Genomic DNA, 7,833 nt, shown 5'->3' with positions numbered 1-7,833 from the left:
GGTTGGTATCAGATTCCTCCGTGATTGGTTGGGTTATGCGATGAATAACGGGGATGTATACTTGTGAAGGATAATTAGGGTGAATGGAGAATGGATTAGATGAAGAGTTAGAGATAGCAGGTAAAATGTATAGATAGATATATGATTTGGGGAGATGAGATATTATAATGATAGTAATTATATGTAAGGGGAACGAGATTATAGATATAAAACTGATATAAAATTATGGAAAATCACGAGATGGGCAAAAAAACGTAATGTTGAAAGAGGACCGAAATAAAATGATGATAATAATAACAATAATGATAATGATGGTGATAATGATAATGAAAATAGAGATGATAAAAAGGGAATAATGATAATGATACTAATAAGCAGAAGAAAAGGGTCCTTAATGAGGTCACAGGAATGCAGCTTTATGACTAGTCATGCTAAAGTGACCTTCACTTGTTAAATCAACATTGTGTTCGTTTCGCAAAATAAGTGAGGTTATTCTCGTCTTGTTGTTGTCGTTGTTATATTCCTTACGTCATTACCGGAAGTAAAAAAAAGGATGGAGATATCTCTCTTTATATATATATATATATATATATATATATATATATATTTATATATATATATATATATATATATATATATGTGTGTGTGTATGTGTGTGTATGTGTATGTATGTATGTGTGCGTGTGCGCGCGCGCGTGTGTGTGTGTGTGTGTGTGTGTACAAGTAAAAGTAAAAATAAGAATAACACACACTTATTCGTCTAGTCACCGCGTAGCAACAAAGTCTTCAACGTATCATCTTAATCAACAAGACAAAAAGCGAATGAAACAATAAAACAAATTCCTCTTTCGTTTAATCCATTTCTCTCATTCGCTCATCCAGCCCTATATTTTTGTATTCATTCCTCTGCCAATGCTCGAGAGTTCGGAACAGGGATGTGTTTGAATTGATTAATTAATTCTTAATTTGGTGTTAAGAGCCCCCCCCCCAAAAAAAAAAAAAAATAATAATAATAATAATAAAAAAAAAAATATATATATATATATATATAATAAATAAATAAATAAATAGATATATGAATGAATAGATAAAAAATAATTATTTCGGACTTTTTTATATATACTTGTCTAATTACTTTTGTAACGAGTCTTTTTCATCGGCTTACTGGTCTTTTTATATGAATATTTAATTAGATGTTTAAATATCAAGTAAGTTATCGAAATTCGTGGCTTGAAGGAATAGCTTTTTTTATTATCACTGGAAACACGGGACGTAAATAATGTAATTACCGAAATTATATTTTCACATTTTCAGGTGGTTTGTTTGACTATCTGTCTTTTTCTCTTTTTTCAACTTTATTCTCTCTCGCTCTCTCTCTTTCTCTTTCACTTTTTCTCTCTATTTCTTACTTTCTCTCTCTCACTCACTCTATCTCTCTCTCTCTCTTTCTCACTCTTTCTCCCCCCCCCCTCTCTCTTCCTCTCTCTCTCTCTCTCTTACTTTCTCTCTCTCTCTCTCTCTCTCTCCATCATCTCTCCAACCCACCCTCCCACCCTCCTACCCATCCCCCCCCAACCCCCTTAAACAAACCCATCCCCACAGCCAACTCATCTAACCCGTAATGCAACAAAGTGCCACCTCCCCCCTCCTCCTCCTCCCCCACCCCTCCCCTTACCCTTCACACCCCACCCAACCCCAACCCCACCCACACCCCCGTGACGCAACAAAGTGCCACCTCCCCCTCTCCCCTTACCCTCTACACCCCCACCCCCCACCCCACCCCCGTGATGCAATATAGTACCACTTCCCCCCTCCCCCTCCCCCCATCCCACCCCACCTTCCCCCCCCATCCCACCCCAACCCCCTCCCCCACCCCACCCCCGCCCTCTACACCCCAACCCCATCCCCACCCCACCTTACCCCGCCCACTACACCCCACCCCCACCCCCACCCCACGTAGGAGAGGAATGTCCAGATGACGAGCGAGTCAGACCGTCTTAAGCAGCGCTGAGGGCAGGATTACACCCGGATAGGCAGATGAGGTTAAGGGACACTTTATTCGATTAGGCAAGACAATCCGAGACAGATCTGAGAGAAAAATGGCAATGGGAGAATACGTTTTTTTATTTTATATATTTTTTTGTATTTCTGTTCTTGTTTTTTTTCTGATTCTTGTATTTGATTTTCTTTTTTATGTCTTTCTTCTTCCTCCCTTTACTCCTCTTCTTTTTCTTCTTATTCTTGTTCTTCTTATCCTTCTCCTCCTCCTCCTCTTCCTTTTCACCTCCCCCCCCCCATCCCTCTCTCTTTTGAAGAAATTTGATCTGAACTCCAAAGCCTTGAGTTCATTTCAACCTGGCGAAGAAGGGAGGAGAGAGGGACAGAAGGGGGGGGGGGGAGGAAACTTAATTCGAGAAGGAAAGAGAGAGAGATGAGACACAGAGAGAGAGTGTGTGTGTGAGAGAGAAAGAGAGAGAGAGAGAGAGACAGACAGACAGATAGACAGACAGTCAGACAGACAGAGAGACAGACAGACAGAGAGTCAAACAGACAGCCAGATGGAGAGAGAGAGAGAGAAACAATCAGACAGAGATGAGAGGAGATTGAGAGAAAGAGGATGAGAAATAGAAACACTGTCAGAGAGTTAGAGAGACAGAGAAAGAGAGAGACAGAGACAGAGAGAGAAAAAAAAAGTAAATAAAAAGAAAAAAGAAAGACAGACGGATAGACAAACAGACAGATAAAGCCAGACAGAAAAGAAAGAGTTTACCAAGAGACGCAAACAAACCGAAGAGAAAGTGACAGACAGTTTTCAGAAAACGAAAATAACGATTCCAGCGCCGTGGAATGTCTGAAGGAGGCGCTGCAGGAGAAAACGGAACATGATGCGCCGGCTTTGGGGGATTTTGGGGGAGATGGAGAAATGAAAGGGCATAGGAGAGAGAGAGAAAGAGAGAGGGGGGGGGAGGGAGTGAGAGGGAGAGGGAGAGAGAGAGAGAGGAGGGGGGGGGCGAGGGAGAGGGAGAGGGGGGGGGGGGGAGGGAGAGGGAGAGAGAGGGGGGGAGGGGGGGGAGGGAGAGAGAGAGGGGGAGAGAGAGGGGGGGGGGAGGAGGGGAGAGAGAGAGAGAGGGGGAGGGAGAGAGAGCAGGGGGGATGGGGAGGGAGGGAAGAGGGGGGGAGAGAGATAGGGAGGGGGGGAGCGAGGGAGGGAGGGATAGGGAGGGGGGAGAGGGGGAGGGGGGAGGGAGAGGAGAGAGAGAGGGGGGGAGGGAGGGAGAGAGAGAGAGAGAGGGGGGGAGGGATAGGGAGGGAGAGAGGGGGGGAAGGAAGGGAGAGAGAGAGAGGGACGGAGAGAGGGAGGGAGGGGGGAGGGAGAGGGGGGGAGGGAGAGAGAGAGAGGGGGGGAAGGAGGGAGGGAGGGGGAGGGAGAGAGAGAGGGGGGGGGGGGGAGATAGGAAAGAGAGTGGTGGGGGGAGAGGGAGGGGAGAGGAGGGAAGAGAGAGAAATAGGGAGGTGGGCGGGGAGGAAAGGAAAGGAGGAAAAAAGAGAGCCGGTCTGAAAGGTTTTCATAGGCCCCCAGCGCGCGCCATACCTTTCCCAAGTCCCGTCTCGCTCGTTTTTCCTCTCTTGCCTGCTTTTTTCTGTCTTGCGAGCGCGCGCGCGCGCGCCGAGAGAGTGCGCGCGCTCTCGCGCGCGAGTTGGGGGGGAAGAAGAGAGAGAGAGAGGGAGGGAAGCAGGGGGGAAGGGGGAGGGTCAGAGAGAGAGGAGAGAGCGCGCGCTCTCTCTAGCTGGCCTGCCTGGGTCGTTCTTTTTTCTCTGTGTTCTTGTTGCTCGCGCGCTGGAATTTCTTTCTGTTCTCTCGTGTTCCATCGCGGGCTCGACGCTCGCGTCCCATCTCGCTCGCAGCCGCGCGCCAGCGCTCCATACTCCCGCCCTTCGTCGCGCTCTCGAGATTCCCGCACCCGCATGCGTAACGGCCCCACCCCACTCACGAGAGCGACCCAATCTTCATCCTTTACTGAAGCCCCTTAGATGTTGAATGTCGTCTTTGTTCATCTTCATTTTCATCCATCCCATCCCCCCCAACCTCACCCCACCCTATTCACCACCCCCCGCTACAATCACCCTTACCACACCCTAACACCCTACACCACCCACCACCCATCACCCTCCCCACCGATCCACCATCCCCAAACCACCACCAGACCCCCACACTCACCACCCTCACCACCATCACCACCACCCTTCCATCACCACCCATACACCCTGCTCCCCCCCCCTACCACCCCATGCCTATCCAAACCACCCCCTAAACACCAACCCCCACAATCACCCAACCCCACTACCTACTCACTACCACAATCCAATCACCATCCCCACTACCATCACCACTATCACCACCGCTAAATTCACCACCTTCACCACCATCTTACAATCACCACCATCGAAATTACCTCCAGCGCATCACCACAACTCACCATAACTCATTCCTAACTAAACGTCAAGTAAGGATTCTCTTCAATTGTAAAAAAAAAAAAAAAAAAAAAAAAAAAAAATAAATAATAATAATAATAATAGTAATAACAATAATAATAAATAAATAAATAAATAAATAAATAAATAAATAATGAAAAAAAATGAAAAAAAAACTCGAAAGCAACAGAATCCCAATGGATGACGGATGACACGTGGATGACAGGGCAAAGGGAAGGTCGGATGAAGCAAGAGAAGTTAATGATGATAGTAAAAGAGAGAGATGGAAGAAAACAAGAATAAGAAAAATAGAAAATTATATATATATATATATAATATACCTATAATATATATATATATATATATAGTATATATAATAATATATATATATATCTATATCATCGTCTATGATGATGATGATATATATATATATATATTATAATGAGGTTGGATGAAGGAAGGACGAAGAGGAAGAGGAATAAAAGAATAAAGTTGATGAGAGATGGATGAATGAAGAAAGCAAGATACAGAGAAGTTGATGAAATAGAAAGATGAATGGGTGAAGGAGGAAGAAAAAGATAAATAAATAGAATTGGTAACAATAATATATGTATATATATATATATATATATATATACTGATAACGACAAAAAAATGAATTAAAACAATAAAACAAGAGAAATAAAGAAAAACAAACAACAACGATAAGAAAAAAAGAAATTGAATGAAGAGAAACAAACAGACAAAAAAATCAAGAAAAAAAAACAAGAGCAAAACATATATGAAAAAATAATGAAAGTTGTAAATAATCATAAAAAAAACAACAACAACAAGACGAAGTTGCACAAAGGCCGAAGCATCACCCGAGCCAAGAGAAGGAGATGCCGGGGATGCTGCATCTTGGGACTCGTGGAAGATTAAACACGAGTGGAACACGTTCAGCGGCTGTTCCTGCGACCCGTCCTGCCGGTATTGATGTGCGTCCGATGAGGATGTGACGGCGCGGCGCTCTGCGGAGTCCTTGGGTGTCCTGCGGGACTCTCGCGCACTCGGGGGGCGCAGGCTCGTAAGTGGGTAGATATTTAGGTAGGTTAGTGCGTGCAGATAGGAATACGGACACAGGAACGCACGTGCATGGACACGCACATGCATGTTTGGACACGTCCGTTTGTACAAATATATACACACACGCAAACGCAAACACACATACACACACACACACACACAAACAAACACACAAACAGCCACACAAACACACACAAACACAAACACACAAACACACACAAACACACACACACACACACAAACACACACACACAAACACACACACACACACAAACACACACACAAACACACACACACACAGACAGTGATCTCATGGCACTGCTCTTGAGACAGAGATAATTTTCTCGAACCTTCGAACCAGTTCACGAGCGGAAGAAACCTCTTGTGACAATACCGCACTATAAATGTTCGAGTAAAGTACTTTCGTTAAAAGGTTCTACATAAAGTCTATTACTGTTTGACTTTTGCCATACTTTGGCCTGAGTTGATGTTTAGAGATGAGAGTTCTATGTTTAGGTTCAGAAGAGGAAAGGAGAGAGGGTTAGATGTGTGTTTTTGTGTTTGTTTCTATGTGTGTGTTTAGGATATGGTTGTGTATAATTGTTCTATTTTTTAGGCGTAAGATGTGAATATGATTATTAATATATATATATATATATATATATATATATATATATATATATATATATATATATATATATATTGGTACTTTGGATGAACGAGAAATAGAGAAAGAAAAAGAATGGTAGAAACATTTTTTTTCTTTCTTTTTTCTCTTTCGAGTGTAATTTTTCCCCCTCAAGTAAAATCATAAGTATCTTATCCATTAAATGATCCATCTGTTCATACAGAACAAATGTTTATATTTATGTTTTGTCTATGTGCCTCATTTCACAAATAAACAGCATTACAAGAAAATAACAAATCGTTACATAGACACGAAATAAAACTACCTCCTTTTTTTTTTTTTTTTTTTTTTTTTTTTTTTTTTTTTTTTTTTTTTTTTTTTTTGTGTGTGTGTGTGTGTGTCTGTGTGTGTGTGTGTGTGTGTGTGTGTTGCGTCTTTCCCCTCTTTATTGTACCTGTGGGTGTCTGCGTGTAGAATTATTCACCTTCAGGTATTCCCGGGCGATCCTGTTCATTCCTCTGGTCGGTTGTTCAACATCTTAATGTGCTTCTTGTTCAATATTTATATCTCGTTCCGCATTGTATATTGTTTAACATTTAATGGAAAGAATATTTGTTTATTTGGTTGAACATTCCTGTCTATTTTGTTCAATATCTTATCTGTTCGATCTTTGTTATGGATTTTGTTCGGTATTTTATCTTGTGAAACATTGTTGAACGAAATATTCAGCGATTTAGGTTGAACATTATGTCTGTTTCGTTCAATATCTTTATCTAGTTGAACACTGCGGTCTATTGCGTTCATTATTTCGCCAGGCTCAGTATCCTAACTTGTTCAACATTATCTTAATCACCATTACTGTATACGAGGTTTCAACAATTAATCTCATCAACGTTGCATCTAGAATATTCTCCGTCTTCTTATCATGGAGGTTTCCTGGAGACTTCTTGCCTCGCGTCCTATTGCGACGAGAAAGGGTGACTGACCCAGAGCTATGGTGTTTCTCTCTCTCTGTCTCTCTCTCTCTCTCTCTCTCTCTCTCTCTCTCTCTCTCTCTCTCTCTCTCTCTTTCTCTTTCTCTATCTATCTATCTGTCTATCTCTCTCTCTCTCTCTTTCTCTCCTCTTCCTCTCTCTTTCTCTCTTTTTCTCTTCCCCCCCCCCCCCCTCTCTCTCTCTCCAGTCCTCTCTGTATCTCCCCCCATCCATCTTCTTATTGCAACGAGAAAGGGTGACTGACCCAGAACTATGGTTTCTCTCTCTCTCCCTCTCTCTCTCTCTCTCTTTTTCTCTTTCTCTTTCTCTCTCCCTCCGCTCTCTCTCTCTCTCCCTCCCTCTCCCCTTCCCCGTTCGCCTCCCCTCTCCCCCTCTTTCCCCTTCCTCTCCCTCCTCCTTCCCTCCCCGTCCCCGTTCGCCTCCCCCTTCCCCTCTCCCCCTCCTCCTCTCCCCCCTTCTCTCCTTCCCCTCTACCTCCCCCTCCCCCTCCTCCTACCCCCCTCCTCCTACCCCTTCCTCCTCCCCCTCATCCGCCTCCCCTTCTCTCCCCCTCCTCTTACCACTCCCCTCTCCCCTCCCCTCTCCTTCTCCCCCCTTCTCTCCTCCCCCTCTCCCTACCTCTTTCAACTTAACCTATCCTAGAAAAAAAAATAACCTAACCTAACTCAATGT

General features: G+C 43.8%; 1 protein-coding gene across 1 annotated transcript in view; it reads left to right on the top strand.

The window, feature by feature from the left end:
• LOC122261831 (prolyl endopeptidase FAP) overlaps positions 1-7,833 on the top strand; it is a 180,962-nt gene that overhangs the window by 100,017 nt on the left and 73,112 nt on the right. The window lies entirely within an intron of this gene.

This window comes from Penaeus japonicus, unplaced genomic scaffold, assembly GCF_977035675.1.
Source record: "Penaeus japonicus unplaced genomic scaffold, GWHDUDI00000001_assembly GWHDUDI00000029, whole genome shotgun sequence".
Taxonomy (NCBI): domain Eukaryota; kingdom Metazoa; phylum Arthropoda; class Malacostraca; order Decapoda; family Penaeidae; genus Penaeus; species Penaeus japonicus.
Note: the sequence above shows the minus strand (reverse complement) of the source record. Positions and strands in the feature narration are given on the sequence as shown.